At 60.3% G+C, this 18,261-nt stretch overlaps 1 long non-coding RNA gene across 2 annotated transcripts; it reads left to right on the forward strand.

Annotated features, from left to right (window-relative positions):
- The first annotated feature begins 15,591 nt into the window (after positions 1 to 15,591).
- On the forward strand, positions 15,592 to 18,043 carry LOC142819633 (uncharacterized). Of its 2 annotated transcripts, none has more exons than XR_012897496.1 (3): positions 15,592 to 15,693; positions 16,376 to 16,461; positions 17,909 to 18,043. It is a non-coding gene; the product is annotated as an uncharacterized LOC142819633 (long non-coding RNA). The 2 variants fall into 2 exon arrangements; XR_012897495.1 differs by lacking the exon at positions 17,909 to 18,043 and adding an exon at positions 17,371 to 17,435.
- The last annotated feature ends 218 nt before the right edge of the window (positions 18,044 to 18,261 follow it).

An 18,261-nucleotide genomic window follows, 5' to 3' on the forward strand; every position in this document is an offset into this window, starting at 1 on the left:
GCAGGTTTAAAACAAACCAAAGGAAGCAATTCTCTGCGCAATGCACAGCCCACCTGTGGAACTCCTTGCCACAGAATGTTGTGACGATCAGAACTTTAACAGGCTCAAAGACGCACTAGACACATTCCTGGAGGGTAGGTCCCTCAATGGCCGTTAGGCAGGCTGGGAGGGATGGTGTCCCAGCCCCTGTTTGTCAGAACCCAGGAACGGGTGATGGGTTGGATGCCTGGTCTGTTCTTTCCCTCTGGGGCACCTGGCACTGGCCACTGTTGGAAGACAGGAGACTGGGCGAGATGGACCTTTGATGTGGCCCAGTCTGTACGCGCGTATGTAGAAATGAATACAGAAACTCCCCCAGGTATTGACCACTGGAGATAACAACCCTGGCAAACAAAGCATTTACAAAACCCTCTCCTGCCAGGAAACACGCATTTCTGTAACGTTTCCAGGAGAAAGTCCCTAAAATACAGTCCAAGAAGGAAATGTTCCCTTCACGTGCCTCTCACTTTGCCCCCGGCCAGGCACCCTTGTCCTTCCTCAGTGCAGACTCGGAGACCAGAGGAGCTCTCAGGAGAGGGGGAGGGGGAGGCACCTTGCTATTTCCCGAGCCACTCACCACTCGCCCCAGCCGCTGTTCATTGTGCTACTGATCACCCCCCGCTCTGTTGTTGGTGGCCTGCACCATCACATGCTGCCACCTGCACTGTGGCCTCTGCAAGTCAGTCTCTCTAATTCCCTGTAGGGAACCCACATTGCAAAGTCTAATCTAGGGGACTATGGAGTCTGGGGGACCCCACCCAGGACCCCATATGCAGGGATCAGGGAGTCCCCTTCTGCAAACTCTACCCCTGCCCTGCCTCCTCCCCCAAGCAACTTGTGACAGGGGTTTACTGGGCAGAAGCAGGGTTCAGCCAGTGGCAGAGAGGGGAGCGCAGCGAGCGGGGATCGGCCAGCGGCAGAGAGGGGAGCACAGAGAGCGGGGGTCGGCCAGTGGCAGAGAGGGGAGCACAGAGAGCGGGGGTCGGCCAGCGGCAGAGAGGGGAGCACAGAGAGCGGGGGTCGGCCAGCGGCAGAGAGGGGAGCACAGAGAACAGGGGGCGGCCAGCAGCAGAGAGGGGAGCACAGAGAACAGGGGTCGGCCAGTGGCAGAGAGGGGAGCACAGAGAGCGGGGGTCGGCCAGTGGCAGAGAGGGGAGCACAGAGAGCGGGGGTCGGCCAGCGGCAGAGAGGGGAGCACAGAGAGCGGGGGTCGGCCAGTGGCAGAGAGGGGAGCACAGAGAGCGGGGGTCGGCCAGTGGCAGAGAGGGGAGCACAGAGAGCGGGGGTCGGCCAGTGGCAGAGAGGGGAGCACAGAGAACAGGGGGCGGCCAGTGGCAGAGAGGAGAGCACAGAGAGCGGGGGTCGGCCAGTGGCAGAGAGGGGAGCACAGAGAGCGGGGGTCGGCCAGTGGCAGAGAGGGGAGCACAGAGAACAGGGGGCGGCCAGTGGCAGAGAGGGGAGCACAGAGAGCGGGGGTCGGCCAGTGGCAGAGAGGGGAGCACAGAGAGCGGGGGTCGGCCAGTGGCAGAGAGGGGAGCACAGAGAGCGGGGGTCGGCCAGTGGCAGAGAGGGGAGCACAGAGAACAGGGGGCGGCCAGTGGCAGAGAGGGGAGCACAGAGAGCGGGGGTCGGCCAGTGGCAGAGAGGGGAGCACAGAGAGCGGGGGTCGGCCAGTGGCAGAGAGGGGAGCACAGAGAGCGGGGGTCGGCCAGCGGCAGAGAGGGGAGCACAGAGAGCGGGGGTCGGCCAGCGGCAGAGAGGGGAGCACAGAGAGCGGGGGTCGGCCAGTGGCAGAGAGGGGAGCACAGAGAGCGGGGGTCGGCCAGCGGCAGAGAGGGGAGCACAGAGAACAGGGGTCGGCCAGCGGCAGAGAGGGGAGCACAGAGAACAGGGGTCGGCCAGCGGCAGAGAGGGGAGCACAGAGAGCGGGGGTCGGCCAGCGGCAGAGAGGGGAGCACAGAGAGCGGGGGTCAGCCAGTGGCAGAGAGGGGAGCACAGAGAGCGGGGGTCAGCCAGCGGCAGAGAGGGGAGCACAGAGAGCGGGGGTCAGCCAGCGGCAGAGAGGGGAGCACAGAGAACAGGGGGTCGGCCAGTGGCAGAGAGGGGAGCACAGAGAACAGGGGGTCGGCCAGCGGCAGAGAGGGGAGCACAGAGAACAGGGGGGCGGCCAGCGGCAGAGAGGGGAGCACAGAGAACAGGGGTCAGCCAGCGGCAGAGAGGGGAGCACAGAGAGCGGGGGTCGGCCAGCGGCAGAGAGGGGAGCACAGAGAGCGGGGGTTGGCCAGCAGCAGAGAGGGGAGCGCTGTGAGCGGGGGGCGGCCAGCGGCAGAGAGGGGAGCACAGAGAGCGGGGGTCGGCCAGCGGCAGAGAGGGGAGCACAGAGAGCGGGGGTCGGCCAGTGGCAGAGAGGGGCGCACAGAGAGCGGGGGTCGGCCAGCGGCAGAGAGGGGAGCACAGAGAATAGGGGGTCGGCCAGTGGCAGAGAGGAGAGCACAGAGAGCGGGGGGCGGCCAGTGGCAGAGAGGGGAGCACAGAGAACAGGGGGCGGCCAGCGGCAGAGAGGGGAGCACAGAGAACAGGGGGCGGCCAGCGGCAGAGAGGGGAGCACAGAGAACAGGGGGCGGCCAGCGGCAGAGAGGGGAGCACAGAGAACAGGGGGCGGCCAGCGGCAGAGAGGGGAGCACAGAGAACAGGGAGCGGCCAGCGGCAGAGAGGGGAGCACAGAGAACAGGGGGCGGCCAGCGGCAGAGAGGGGAGCACAGAGAGCGGGGGTCGGCCAGCGGCAGAGAGGGGAGCACAGAGAACAGGGGGTCGGCCAGCGGCAGAGAGGGGAGCACAGAGAGCGGGGGTCGGCCAGCGGCAGAGAGGGGAGCACAGAGAGCGGGGGTCGGCCAGCGGCAGAGAGGGGAGCACAGAGAGCGGGGGTCGGCCAGCGGCAGAGAGGGGAGCACAGAGAGCGGGGGTCGGCCAGCAGCAGAGAGGGGAGCACAGAGAACAGGGGTCGGCCAGCGGCAGAGAGGGGAGCACAGAGAACAGGGGTCGGCCAGCGGCAGAGAGGGGAGCACAGAGAGCGGGGGTCGGCCAGCAGCAGAGAGGGGAGCACAGAGAACAGGGGTCGGCCAGCGGCAGAGAGGGGAGCACAGAGAACAGGGGTCGGCCAGCGGCAGAGAGGGGAGCACAGAGAGCGGGGGGCGGCCAGCAGCAGAGAGGGGAGCGCTGTGAGCGGGGGGCGGCCAGCGGCAGAGAGGGGCGCACAGAGAGCGGAGGTCGGCCAGCTGCAGAGAGGGGAGCACAGAGAACAGGGGGTCGGCCAGTGGCAGAGAGGGGAGCACAGAGAGCGGGGGTCGGCCAGAGGCAGAGAGGGGAGCACAGAGAGCGGGGGTTGGCCAGCGGCAGAGAGGGGAGCACAGAGAGCGGGGGTCGGCCAGTGGCAGAGAGGGGAGCACAGAGAACAGGGGTCGGCCAGTGGCAGAGAGGGGAGCACAGAGAACAGGGGTCGGCCAGTGGCAGAGAGGGGAGCACAGAGAGCGGGGGTCGGCCACCAGCAGAGAGGGGAGCACAGAGAACGGGGGTCGGCCAGCGGCAGAGAGGGGAGCACAGAGAGCAGGGGCGGCCAGCGGCAGAGAGGGGAGCACAGAGAACAGGGGTCGGCCAGCGGCAGAGAGGGGAGCACAGAGAGCGGGGGCGGCCAGTGGCAGAGAGGGGAGCACAGAGAGCGGGGGTCGGCCAGCGGCAGAGAGGGGAGCACAGAGAGCGGGGGTCGGCCAGCAGCAGAGAGGGGAGCACAGAGAACAGGGGTCGGCCAGCGGCAGAGAGGGGAGCACAGAGAGCGGGGGTTGGCCAGCAGCAGAGAGGGGAGCGCTGTGAGCGGGGGGCGGCCAGCGGCAGAGAGGGGCGCACAGAGAGCGGGGGTCGGCCAGCTGGAGAGAGGGGAGCACAGAGAACAGGGGGTCGGCCAGTGGCAGAGAGGGGAGCACAGAGAGCGGGGGTCGGCCAGTGGCAGAGAGGGGAGCACAGAGAACAGGGGGCGGCCAGCGGCAGAGAGGGGAGCACACAGAGCGGGGGTCGGCCAGCTGCAGAGAGGGGAGCACAGAGAACAGGGGTCGGCCAGTGGCAGAGAGGGGAGCACAGAGAGCGGGGGTCGGCCAGCTGCAGAGAGGGGAGCACAGAGAACAGGGGTCGGCCAGTGGCAGAGAGGGGAGCACAGAGAACAGGGGGCGGCCAGCGGCAGAGAGGGGAGCACAGAGAGCGGGGGGCGGCCAGTGGCAGAGAGGGGAGCACAGAGAACAGGGGTCGGCCAGCGGCAGAGAGGGGAGCACAGAGAGCGGGGGTCGGCCAGCGGCAGAGAGGGGAGCACAGAGAGCGGGGGTCGGCCAGCGGCAGAGAGGGGAGCACAGAGAGCGGGGGTCGGCCAGCAGCAGAGAGGGGAGCGCTGTGAGCGGGGGGCGGCCAGCGGCAGAGAAGGGAGCACAGAGAGCGGGGGGCGGCCAGCGGCAGAGAGGGGAGCACAGAGAGCGGGGGTCGGCCAGCAGCAGAGAGGGGAGCACAGAGAACAGGGGGCGGCCAGCGGCAGAGAGGGGAGCACAGAGAACAGGGGGGCGGCCAGTGGCAGAGAGGGGAGCACAGAGAGCGGGGGTTGGCCAGCAGCAGAGAGGGGAGCACAGAGAACAGGGGGCGGCCAGCGGCAGAGAGGGGAGCACAGAGAGCGGGGGTCGGCCAGCGGCAGAGAGGGGAGCACAGAGAACAGGGGGCGGCCAGCGGCAGAGAGGGGAGCACAGAGAGCGGGGGTCGGCCAGCGGCAGAGAGGGGAGCACAGAGAACAGGGGGCGGCCAGCGGCAGAGAGGGGAGCACAGAGAACAGGGGTCGGCCAGCGGCAGAGAGGGGAGCACAGAGAGCGGGGGTCGGCCAGCGGCAGAGAGGGGAGCACAGAGAACAGGGGGCGGCCAGCGGCAGAGAAGGGAGCACAGAGAACAGGGGGCGGCCAGCGGCAGAGAGGGGAGCACAGAGAGCGGGGGTCGGCCAGCGGCAGAGAGGGGAGCACAGAGAACAGGGGTCGGCCAGCGGCAGAGAGGGGAGCACAGAGAGCGGGGGTCGGCCAGTGGCAGAGAGGGGAGCACAGAGAACAGGGGTCGGCCAGCGGCAGAGAGGGGAGCACAGAGAACAGGGGTCGGCCACCAGCAGAGAGGGGAGCATAGAGAACAGGGGTCGGCCAGCGGCAGAGAAGGGAGCACAGAGAACAGGGGTCGGCCAGCGGCAGAGAGGGGAGCACAGAGAACAGGGGTCGGCCAGTGGCAGAGAAGGGAGCACAGAGAACAGGGGTCGGCCAGCGGCAGAGAGGGGAGCACAGAGAACAGGGGTCGGCCAGCGGCAGAGAGGGGAGCACAGAGAGCAGGGGCGGCCAGCGGCAGAGAGGGGAGCACAGAGAGCAGGGGCGGCCAGCGGCAGAGAGGGGAGCACAGAGAACAGGGGGGCGGCCAGCGGCAGAGAGGGGAGCACAGAGAACAGGGGTCGGCCAGCGGCAGAGAGGGGAGCACAGAGAGCGGGGGCGGCCAGTGGCAGAGAGGGGAGCACAGAGAGCGGGGGTCGGCCAGCGGCAGAGAGGGGAGCACAGAGAGCGGGGGTCGGCCAGTGGCAGAGAGGGGAGCACAGAGAACAGGGGTCGGCCAGCGGCAGAGAGGGGAGCACAGAGAACAGGGGGGCGGCCAGCGGCAGAGAGGGGAGCACAGAGAACAGGGGGCGGCGAGTGGCAGAGAGGGGAGCACAGAGAACAGGGGGCGGCCAGCAGCAGAGAGGGGAGCACAGAGAACAGGGGGCGGCGAGTGGCAGAGAGGGGAGCACAGAGAACAGGGGGCGGCCAGCGGCAGAGAAGGGAGCACAGAGAACAGGGGTCGGCCAGCGGCAGAGAGGGGAGCACAGAGAACAGGGGGGCGGCCAGCGGCAGAGAGGGGAGCACAGAGAACAGGGGTCGGCCAGCGGCAGAGAGGGGAGCACAGAGAACAGGGGGCGGCGAGTGGCAGAGAGGGGAGCACAGAGAGCGGGGGGCGGCCAGCAGCAGAGAGGGGAGCACAGAGAACAGGGGGGCGGCCAGCGGCAGAGAGGGGAGCACAGAGAGCGGGGGTCGGCCAGCGGCAGAGAGGGGAGCACAGAGAACAGGGGGCGGCCAGCGGCAGAGAGGGGAGCACAGAGAACAGGGGGCGGCCAGCAGCAGAGAGGGGAGCACAGAGAACAGGGGTCGGCCAGTGGCAGAGAGGGGAGCACAGAGAACAGGGGGCGGCCAGCGGCAGAGAGGGGAGCACAGAGAACAGGGGGCGGCCAGTGGCAGAGAGGGGAGCACAGAGAACAGGGGGCGGCCAGCGGCAGAGAGGGGAGCACAGAGAGCGGGGGTCGGCCAGTGGCAGAGAGGGGAGCACAGAGAACAGGGGGCGGCCAGCGGCAGAGAGGGGAGCACAGAGAACAGGGGGTCGGCCAGCGGCAGAGAGGGGAGCACAGAGAACAGGGGGGCGGCCAGCGGCAGAGAGGGGAGCACAGAGAGCGGGGGGCGGCCAGCGGCAGAGAGGGGAGCACAGAGAGCGGGGGGCGGCCAGCGGCAGAGAGGGGAGCACAGAGAGCGGGGGGCGGCCAGTGGCAGAGAGGGGAGCACAGAGAGCGGGGGTCGGCCAGCGGCAGAGAGGGGAGCACAGAGAACAGGGGGTGGCCAGCGGCAGAGAGGGGAGCACAGAGAGCGGGGGGCGGCCAGCGGCAGAGAGGGGAGCACAGAGAACAGGGGGTGGCCAGCGGCAGAGAGGGGAGCACAGAGAACAGGGGGCGGCCAGTGGCAGAGAGGGGAGCACAGAGAACAGGGGGCGGCCAGCGGCAGAGAGGGGAGCACAGAGAGCGGGGGTCGGCCAGTGGCAGAGAGGGGAGCACAGAGAACAGGGGGCGGCCAGCGGCAGAGAGGGGAGCACAGAGAACAGGGGTCGGCCAGCGGCAGAGAGGGGAGCACAGAGAACAGGGGGTGGCCAGCGGCAGAGAGGGGAGCACAGAGAACAGGGGGCGGCCAGCGGCAGAGAGGGGAGCACAGAGAACAGGGGGGCGGCCAGCAGCAGAGAGGGGAGCACAGAGAACAGGGGGGCGGCCAGCGGCAGAGAGGGGAGCACAGAGAGCGGGGGGCGGCCAGCGGCAGAGAGGGGAGCACAGAGAGCGGGGGGCGGCCAGCGGCAGAGAGGGGAGCACAGAGAGCGGGGGGCGGCCAGTGGCAGAGAGGGGAGCACAGAGAGCGGGGGTCGGCCAGCGGCAGAGAGGGGAGCACAGAGAACAGGGGGTGGCCAGCGGCAGAGAGGGGAGCACAGAGAGCGGGGGGCGGCCAGCGGCAGAGAGGGGAGCACAGAGAACAGGGGGTGGCCAGCGGCAGAGAGGGGAGCACAGAGAGCGGGGGGCGGACAGCGGCAGAGAGGGGAGCACAGAGAACGGGGGGCGGCCAGCGGCAGAGAGGGGAGCACAGAGAGCGGGGGGCGGCCAGTGGCAGAGAGGGGAGCACAGAGAGCGGGGGGCGGCCAGCGGCAGAGAGGGGAGCACAGAGAGCGGGGGGCGGCCAGCGGCAGAGAGGGGAGCACAGAGAGCGGGGGGCGGCCAGCGGCAGAGAGGGGAGCACAGAGAGCGGGGGGCGGCCAGCGGCAGAGAGGGGAGCACGGTGGACTGGCAGAGGGGGGCAGGGTGGAGCAGAGCAAGCTGCCAGGTCGCTCGAGCTCAAACTGCTGCAATCAGACTTCTGCTGCTGCCCTGCACCTGGCCCCGGTAATCCCCCGAACTGACTTGGGTCCCGTCCTTAGCCCAGTTGAGCAGCTGCTGCAAGGTTCTCCAAATCGCTCTGAACTGTCCCACGGCTCTGGCCACAGCCCTGAGACTGGGCTGCCAGCTCCACAGCAGCTCAGAGCCCTGGCCTGGCAGCAGTGTGCGCACCAGGCCCTCTATGGAGCCGGATCGGATCGGCCTTTAAACAGCAGTGGTGGGGGCAGGTCACATTGCCCCAGAGACCATCAAGTGAAACCCAGTCCTGTTCCCCTGCCTGCGCTGGGCTCTGGCGTGAGCCAGCCCTGCCGTCCATTGGCAGGGGCCCCTCCCTCAGGCCAGGCTGCGCTCTGTTCTTCTGCCCTTTGCTCCTGCAATAAGGACACAACATTTCAGTTCCCAGCATTCACCTGGTTTGTAACCAGCCAGCAGCAGCCCCATAGCTGGGGAGCCCATCACTCTGGATGCAAGATGTTGACATTGGCAGGGAGGTGGATTTTTGGGGGAGTGTAGGGAAATGATCCACAATTTCCCCAGAATCCCTGCCCCACATCCCCCTGGCTGGAAACCATCCCTCTTGTCTGGAACCCGGCCCCCACCAGCCTCCTGCCCCACTGAATCCATCTGTCACAGACTCCCAGGCTGTGCCCACACTTGGCCTGTAGGCCCCTGAGTGGAACCACTGCAGTGCAGCAGCCCCTTCTTGGGGGGCCACTCTCTCTCAGGAGTTAAGCCCCTCCCCCTCCTGGGACCCCTCTGAGCCCCCTGGGTGCATGGCTCTGCCCTGGGCCCCTCAGGGAGTCCACTCGCTCTGGGCCCCCGGGGCCTCCACTCGCAGGGGGGCCAGTGCAGCCCTGTTCTCAGACTGGAGCGACTCTCCGCCAGCGGCACACAGGAGGGTTCATTGAGCACTGAACCCAGCACAGGAACTCTCAGGCCTGCAGGCCTGGCCCCCCTCAGCCCAGCACGTCTGAGTCTCCCCTGCAGCCAGGTGGGCTCTGCCTGCTCCCCCTGCCCAGGCCAGCAGCCCCCTCCTCCCAGCCCAGCCCTCATATCCCTCCCCAGCAGCCCCTCCCCGGCCTCTGTCTTCTGCCCAGGTAACCAGGGTTGCCTAGATCCCCGTCTTCTCTGCCTCCCCTCTCCTCTGTTCTTTGTCCCCCACCTCAGCTGGGACCAGCTGGGCAGGTCCCCGGGGTCCTCTCCCCTCAGCCCATTGACCTCCCACTGGCCAGACTCGACCGTGCCATCCCAGCTGGGTCTCCTAGTCACCAGTCATTGGGGGCTCCAGTTCTGTGCTGGTCCCTGGAACAACAAACTCCCTCGCCGTCCTCTCGTTAAACCAGTAATAGCCGGGGACACTGAGGGTGCGTCTACACTGCACCGCAGGCCGAAATAAGCTATGGAGTTTGAGCTGGGCAAATTGGGTCTCTCATTTCGACGCTATTTCGTCTACACAGCGCCAGATTTGAATAGAGCGCTTTTCCGACACGTCCCTCACTCCCTGTAGAAGGAGGGTTACAGGGACGTTGGAATAGCCAGCCTGAGATAACGGGATTTCTGTGCAGACGTGGGATAGCTACTTTGGGATACTCCGGGATCCTGAAACAGCACTGCAGTGTAGACGTAGCCTGAGTGCCCCTGCAGGTAACCCCTCAAACCCACGAATCCCCCACTTTGCCCTAGGGATCCCGGGAGCCGTTTCCCATCTCCTAGGCCCCTCATCCTCTATCAGCCAGGCCAAAGGGGAGCTTGCCCAGCGCCAGCTGCAGCACATGGGAGCTGAGCTCCCTCTCCTGGCTAGGGTTGCCATATGGTCACCCAAAAAATACCGGACACTCGGCGTCCATTTGGAGTAAGCCTTGGACGTACTACCCCTACTCCCGGGTCAGTGCAACACTAGGGCTGAGAAATTCACCAGAGCTGGGAGCCCAGCTGTCAAACAGCCGGGAACATTCATAAGGCCTCTCGAGGACCTGGAACCGCTGATGAGAACCATCCTGAAAGAGATCTTAAAGGACTCCCCTAAAACTCAGGGGCCATGTGAAGATCCTGGCTGGTGAACAAGGAACGAGAGAGAGAGGAAAGCAAGGACCCAAAATGGGGGTGTCAGAAACGGGGCCCAAGTGGGAGAGACTTTGAGTGGAGCTGGGGGAATTCGGAGATTGCTGCCAATGTCACCATCATAGCTGCCACTCCCATCAGCTCTGGAGTTTTGTGTTCCCAATCCTGAGGGATGTCCTGAGCAGACTGGGCACCAAATGACACCATCGCTTTCCCCAGCTCCAGCTGACTCCCAGCCATAACCCACTGGCCCCCTCTCTGCTCCCAGAGCCAAGGGGAGAACTCAGGAGTTCAGGCTCCCACCTACCTGGGGATGAGAGCAGAGTACAGTAAGCAGAGTACTGTACAAAATCAGCCGCTATTCCGGAAAAACTATTCTGCTCCCACTCGGACATAAGTCCTTATTCCGGAACACTGTTCTGGAAAAGGGCCAGTGTAGACAGCCCAGTAGTCTTTTCCGGAAAAAAGCCCCGATTGCGAAAATGGCGATCGGGGCTCTTTTCCGGAAAAGCGTGTCTACATTGGCCACAGACGCTTTTCCGGAAAAAGGACTTTTCCGGAAAAGCAGCCTGCCGATGTAGATGCTCCTTTTCTGGAAAAACTGAAAACGGAATAGTATTCCGTTTTAAGCAGTTCCGGAAATTCATGCCAGTGTAGACACAGCCTGTATGTTCAAAAGCCTTGTGATACTGATATTTCACTGTTAATATTTGTAACTTCTGTTGGAACTTCTCACTTGAGAAGGGACATTCCAAAATTGGTGTGCTGTGTGGAAAAGGGAAACTGAGGCATGGCAACATTTTGTTTTCATGGCTAAAAGCCAAGATGCTATGGGTACATTCATTGTCCCAGTGTTAATTGGATTTCAGACCATTGCCAAAGCTGGCATGGATACATTTAATGTTCATAAATGTTTAATATTTTTAACATATTAAATTTCACTAATGGGTGTTGGGTCCAAATGTTGTGCAGCATCCCTGTGCCATCATCGGATCCAGGCCTCGCGCACAGGCCCATGTAAGGTGTCTAATAAAAGCTTTTACTCTGCTGATTCTATGAATGATACTTGTGTACTTGTGTGATTTTTGTATATGAAGTTATGGAATGGACTTCGTTCTTGTATGTTAACATTTTTCTGTCTGGAGGACTAAGTGGGCGTGGACTGCCTACTGCTTCTTCAGTAAATGGCTGTGCTGAGTAGCAATGCCTCATGGCAATGACTCTCAGAGTGGCCCATACAAATCTGAGGAATGCAGCTGGAAGACTGCAATCCAGCTGGCATGGGACTGCTGCATGTGATCAGTTCCAGTTGGAAGACACAAGGAACATCAAAGGGCCCTCTGAGGCTGACACTGTTAAGCGAGCAGTTTGTACTAGCCAGCCTGCATCAAGCACTCGGTGACTGATGTATGACAGGTGTTCTCATTAACAATCTTACTCTCAACTTTTCTTTCTTTTAGTCATTTATCTTTAGGGTTTGGATTCTAAGGGATTGGACCAGCATGCTCTTGTGGGTAAGATCTAAAGTGAAAATTGGCCTGGAACTGTGGCTGAGTCCTTGGGACCAGGTGGATCCGTTTGGAGTTGGTGAGTGTGGGTTTTATAACCTCTCACCTGTGCATGAGGCCTGGATCTGATGGTGGCACAGAGATGCTGGGGTGTCTAAGGGGTTTTGCTGGTGAGGCTTCCTGCTGGCCAGGGTAGCAGCTGAAATGCTCGGTGTAACTGGCAGTAGGGCCATCCTTAGGCACATGCAGAGTACGCAGCTGTGTAGGGCACCACTATTGCTGGGACACCACTCTGCCAGGACGGACGGTAAGCACCAGAGGTGGTGGGGGCCCTACTCCAGCAGTATTTGGAGCTGGGTCTCTCCCCGTGGCTGGAGCGGTCCCTCCCCCCCCCCCCCCGCCATCCCCCCCGATGCGTTCTCCCACCCCGGCCCCAGAGCGTCCCCCTCAGCCCCGGACTGTCCCTGCCATGTGCGGCTCTCAGTGCGGCTCCCCCTTGCTGGTGCATGCTGCTGCTGCTGCCATGCGCGGCGTTCCCAGGTGAGCGGGGAGGACGCCCAGACATGACGTGATGTCACGGCCCCGGGACTTTAAAACTGCTCAGCACCGCGTTGCGCCACTTGGCCTAGCTCCAGATTCGGAGTCCGGGACCCAAGTACAGACTCCGGCCCCGCAAAGTGGAAGGCAGAAGGTAGGGGAGGGGGTGGGAGAGGAAGGGGCTTGTGTGGAGGGGAAAATAGGGGAAGGGGAGGGAAAGGAAGGGGCTTGTGCGGAGGGGGAAATAGGGGAAGGGGCTTGTGTGGAGGGGGGGGGAATAGGGGAAGGGTGGGAGAGGAACAGGCTTGTGTGGAGGGGGAAGAAAGGGGAAGGCACCAAGGGACAGGGAGGAGGAGAGACAAATGCCAGGGGGCCAAGTGCAGACAATGAGGAAAAGGGCAGGAGGGGAGGTGTCAGTGGGAGGGGGAAAAGGGTGATGCTGGGAGAGGAGAGGGTAAGGGCATTGGGGGCTATAGAGGGAGGTGCTGGGAGAAGGCTTGAAAGAAGGGGTGGGCATGAGAAAGGTGGGGATTGAGCAAGTCATGTGTGAGGGTGTGACGTAGTGGGGGTACTTGCTGGGCTGTGGTGACCTCTGCTGTCTGGAGCAAGACCCAGCAGGGAAAGCCTCACTAGGCAAAGGTAAGGCCAAACTTGTTGAACCAGTGGCCAGACACCCCCCATGGAGAGGAACAAAGGAAGGTGGAATGCTGCCCTGGCTGGGGGGCAGGGCTGGTAGAGGGTTAGTTAGTTCCTGGCTGGAAGGCAGGGAATAAGGAACTGGGGAGGAGGGCTGGGACTCCCCTATCTCAAGGGGGGGCACTGAGGCCTCTTAGCCCCAGTTCCTGTAACCAGATTACATCTGTGCTGCGCTGTGCTGGAGGAGCAATAAACCACCCTCAATTCCACTGGCTGGTGCAGTCTGTTTGTGCCATTTCGGGGTGCAGGAGACGGGGAACCCCCAACGCGCCGTCACAGAGGGCACAGAGGGGCATGAGGGGAACGGGGGCAGAAGGTGGTGAGGGGGTGGGCATCAGGGAAAAAGGGGCCAGGAGCAGTAAGGGAAGGGGGAGGCACCAGGAGGATGCAGGGCTAAGGGAAGGTGCAGGTGCCAGGGGATTCTGGGGGTGAAGCAGAAGGACAGATATCTGCAGGGGAGGGACCAGGATCAGAGGAGAGAGGCAGGGCAGGTGTGTAGAGGGAGATATTGGAAGAGGAGATGAGAAGGGGTAGCTCACATGATCAGAGTGGGGCTACTGGAGGAGTGGGCACAGGGGGGAGAGAAGGGCTGGTGGACGGGGGCAGGAGGGCTGAGGGGTTGGGGGGCAGCAGGCACCAGGGGAGCTGATGGAGCAAGGGGAGGAGACATGGCAGCAGAGAGAAAAGGTAGAGGTTTATAAAATATTTATTAATAACTTGGGTGCCACAGTGGCACATCCAGACAAGCCACATGAACTCAGGACTGGTACACAACACAAAATTCATCCTGCTCATGGGAGGAAACTCTTAGGCTATGTCTACACTGGTGGCTTCTTGAGCAAGTGTAAGAACACGTCCACACTGCCATGTGGGAGATGTGCTTTTGCGCAAGAGCATCCTTGGCAGAGTGGACACTCTCTTGCACAAGAAATCCCTTCCATGCGTCCACCCTGCCCTCTTGTGCAAGAGCCCCTGCGCAAGAGAGCTTACATCTGTTAGAAAAGAGCATAGCTCTTGCGCAAGAAGCTCTCTCTTACCATGTCTTACTGTACATTTTCTTGCGCAAGAGCAGGCGGGCAGTGTGGATGCTCTGCGAAAGAATGACTGTTCTTGTGCAAGAAGCCGTGAATTCAGACATAGCCTTCCTTGCTTAGGGTGGCTGCAGCAAGAAGCATCTTGCAGCCCAGCCCAGGCTGCCAGCAACGCCTCCTTAACAGTTAAGAAGGCATGTGGGACCTAAGGGAAGCGGGGGAGGGGAAATCCCTTGGGAAGACTGCCTCATTGTCTTTGCTGCAAGGAGTGGCCAGAGTTGGGCAAGTCCCAGAACCCCTTCTCAAAGTGGGGAGCCGAGAAACGGGAAGAAGGAGCAGCCATAGCTGGGCAAGCCCCAGAGGCTTTTGCTGTGGGTGAGGCATCAGTTGAAGCTGTGGGGGGGGGCGTTTTTTTTTCTCACTTGTGGGTGGTCTTCAACTGACGGCTACGTCTACACTGGCATGATTTTCCGGAAATGCTTTTAACGGAAAAGTTTTCCGTTAAAAGCATTTTTGGAAAAGTGCATCTAGATTGGCAGGATGCTTTTCCGCAGAAGCACTTATTGCGGAAAAGCATCCGTGGCCAATCTAGACGCGCATTTCTGCAAAAAAGCCCCGATCGCCATTTTCGCGATTGGGGCTTTTTTGCGAAAAACAAATCTCTGCTGTCTGCACTGGCCCTTCTGTGCAAAAGTTTTTTGGAAAGACTTTTGCCCGAACAGGAGCAGCATAGTATTTCTGCAAAAGCACTGACAATCTTACATGAGATCATCAGTGCTTTTGCGGAAATTCAAGCGGCCAGTGTAGACAGCTGACAAGTTTTTCCGCAAAAACAGATGATTTTGTGGAAAAACTTTGCCAGTCTAGACACAGCCAATATCTCTGTGGGTTAGTGGCTCCCAACCCAAAAAAAGTTCTCCACTGCTTCATGAGAAGTATGGAACAGCTTCACTATGAGAAGAGATTAAAAAGGCTGGAACTTCTCAGCTTGGAAAATATATATGGAGGGATACAATAAAGGTCTTTAAAATCATCAAACCTGTGGAAAAAGTGAATAACGAAGTGCAATTTACCCCTTATCATCAGGGCCGTCCTTAGCCATGGCAGAATGGGCAGTGGCCTAGGGCACCAGTAATTCTGGGGCACCAATGCTGTAAGCTTGTTTGTGTTGCCAAGAGCAAGTCAGACATAGGGGCACCGGTTTAATAATCCCGCCTAGGGCACCATAAATCCTAAGGACGGCCCTGACTGGCAGGGTACCTTAGGAAAGGACCCCAGTTGAGGGCAGTAAGTAGCCCTGGTTTTAAGCAATTCGCCCTGAGCTGACACCCTCAGCAGTGCCAAGACCTGGCCTCGTGTATGACATTGGTGTATTCAGCAGGAGGCACAGAACCTGGTCAATTGAGCTTTGGATCAAGACCCCACGCTATTCTAAATTTGATTTTGAAATGGAGAGTTGATTGGTTAAAGAGGCATTTCCTGACTCATTTACTTAGGACACTCTCGGTATTTCTGTCATGGTACTCCACAGATGTGGAAGGGTTTTGTTTACTTTTCAAGTATTCTACAGTCTAGTAAGGTGTGCACATACTTATTTATTATGTTTTATCTCAGAACTCCAGGAAGAAATCACAGCTAGCGTGGCCAGGAGCTGTCCAGCACCATCTGTGATTTGGGGGGCGTATCATGATCGTGATCATGAGCAGGGCCGATAAATACTACAATCTACTCGCCCGTGGCGAGTAGATTGTAACCTGGAAGAGCCGGGTTCAGGCGATCTGTGCATGCGCAGATCGCCGGACAGCGTGGCTGGCGAGTGGGGCTCGCCGCGGTTCGGCAAGCCCTAATCATGAGGCATGGCCAGCAGCCTGGGGACTAAGGGGTTAACTATACCTAAGCCAGGTAGAGTCGACCAATAGGAATGTAGGTAGGAATTTCAAATTGGGACAAAGGAATTTTGGTTTTTCCCTCCTTTGTCCCTGAGCAGTGTCTCTCCAGCTACTGAGGGGGACAGACACTATGTCTCCCTCCAAGAAAAGCCTCTTCACTATCTGTAAGTAGGGTAAAGTTTAGATAAATCCATCAGGTTTTATGGCTTGGGAATGGGAATCTGATGTCTGTGCATTTAAAATGGGTTTTCCTCTTACTTTGTAACTAAGTTTTGGCCCATGGTGGAATCCCCCCATGAGTATATTAATTTGTGACTTTTCCATCTAGTCATTATGCTTGCGACAGGAATAGTGTGGTGATAATAAAAGTTCTTTCTCTTTTCTTTTTATTAACCTGGTATTGGTTCATTTTTGTTTCCTGGATTTACTTTTGGGATTGAGATTTCCCAAGTAGTCTCTCCTTGGTTTCTTTATTATTACTTGGGTAGTGGCAGTGGATTTTTATCCCAAAATCTAGGGTTTTCAGATGTTGGGGAAAAGCTTTACACCAAAGCCTGGAAAGATAAGGTTTTGGGGTACTTTTGCGAGCCCCCAATTCTGCATTTATTATGCCAGAGTGGGGAAAAAGCCATGACAGGCCCTGGGGGACTTAGCCTCTGGCTCCGTCTCTATTCTGTTTTCCCCTTCCAGGAGCGGGGCTTGGGGGAGTCTCTTCTCCCAAACCAGTCTGGGCAGGAATCCTCAGTACAGCCTCGCTGGCGCCATACCCACAGCAGCTGCCAGGGGAACTTCGGCTCACCCACGGCTCCAGGTTCTAGCTCACTAACCCTGTGGTTCACCCCCCAGGCTGGGTCCCTGTCCTCCTGGCCTTCTCATGCCCCTCAGCTCCTTCCCGTGCCCACCTTCTGCAGGCACCACCCGTAACTGTCCAGGTGAGCGTCTCCCCTTTTGGGGCAACGGCAGGGCTTTGGCATGGGGGAGGGCAATGGCAGTGCCTGTGTCAGTGAATGAACCTGGCATCCTAGGATTGCACCAGGAAGGTCAGAGAAACAAGCCAGGTAGGAATGTGATCGCCTAGCTGGGGATGGGGTGGGGGTGACATCAGTCAATCAAACAGCAAAGAAGGCGGAAGATGCTCCCCCAAGCCAGTGGTTGCTCCAATCATTAGATTTGCTAAGCCAGCTGCAAAACTGCTGCCTGATGACCCACAAAACCACTCTCTCTCAAAGCAACCGGCTGCTGACTCACCTGGCAGTCAAGTCGAATGCGGTGGGGCTCACTGAAAATCCAGCTCATGAGAGAGAAATTTCCACCAGTCACCAGGAATCGGGCACACACCCTGTGGGTCCCTGAATATTTAAGATCACCCCAAATACAGCAGCCCCTTACATTTAATCCTAACTAAATGACTTATTTAAAAAGCAAAGCCAAATAGTCAAAGATCAATAACCCTACAGATTGGAACAGGACTCATAGGGCAGTTTCATAGCAGAGATGGTGAGCTGCGAGCTGGCAAAAGGGGTGCTAAGATCTCAGTCTTGTGACTCAAGCATCCCCTGACCAAGCAGAAGCAGATCTGAGAGGTCAGATTTGGGGTCCTCATGTTCTTGGGTAGATCCCTATCCTGTAGCCTCTGGCTCCAGCCAGTCTAGCGCCAGCACTGGCAACCCGATTCCCCCCCCACTCTGCAGTCCAGGCCCGCAGTGAGATGAGTTAAATCAGAGAGGTCCCCTTGGCGTTGTCCCCTGGTCTGCTGATCATGTCACGGACACCCACCTTTCTGCTCCCTGGGGGTCCCTACCACCCTGTTGTGCTGAGCCAGATCCTCTGATCTCTCCCAGACAAGGCACAGAGCTGGGGTTATTTCCCCCTGCAGAGTAGCACAGACACTGTGGGTGTGTCTAGATGTGACAGGGCGCTCGCCCTGCACTGGCCCTTTAAGGGCAGACCCCGGCCTGAACCAGGGCTGGGGAATTTAGCCCAGCTGAGGCTGTACTAGCCCATTAGGGCCCAGCTGGGCGCTATAATAGAGAATGGGCTGCTGCTGTGCGAGAGGGAGTGAGAACCTGGCTGCTGAGGCTCCCTGAAGCTAGGGCAGGGCTGGGGGGAGGCCAGGCAGGGCTAGAGGAGCTCTGGCCAGCAAATCCCCAGACTGCAGGGCTTGAAAGAAGGCCTGCTGGAGGAACATCAACCCCCGGAAGGGGGGCTCAGAGACAGACTTGGGTACTGCCGGAGGGCAGTGTGGTGAAGAGGATGCCGCAGCCGGGAGTAAAGAGGGGAGACATCACCCCAGAGAAGGCACCCTACCCGCCGAAGGAGCCAATTCCTGAAGACAGACGGCAGGAGGGTTACAGTGGTGAGTGCACCCCCTCACACTAGACTACAGGATTTTGTCGACAAAAGTGGAAAGAAGCAAAAGACTGGAAGACCAGGAACACCAAGAAGAAGGGGGAAGACCTGGAAGAAGAACTCACTTCCAAGACCCAGCCTAAGACCAGAGAGACTGATATTGCCTGGCCAAAAGGGGAAGTCTGCCTGTACCAGGACTGGTGAGCATAACACTGTGCTTACCATGTGTATTCTGCTTGTTGGAGAATTGTCAATAAATAGAGGATAAGGATATTACTGTGTAAGGCTCTTTCAGTGGCTAAGATCCTGCCAACCCCCAGGAAGATGTGCCCTGAGCCCTAGGAATTGGGTAAGGGTGGGTATGTAAATTAAGAGGGTTGCAC

This window comes from Pelodiscus sinensis, chromosome 24, assembly GCF_049634645.1.
Source record: "Pelodiscus sinensis isolate JC-2024 chromosome 24, ASM4963464v1, whole genome shotgun sequence".
In the NCBI taxonomy this organism is placed as follows: Eukaryota; Metazoa; Chordata; order Testudines; family Trionychidae; genus Pelodiscus; species Pelodiscus sinensis.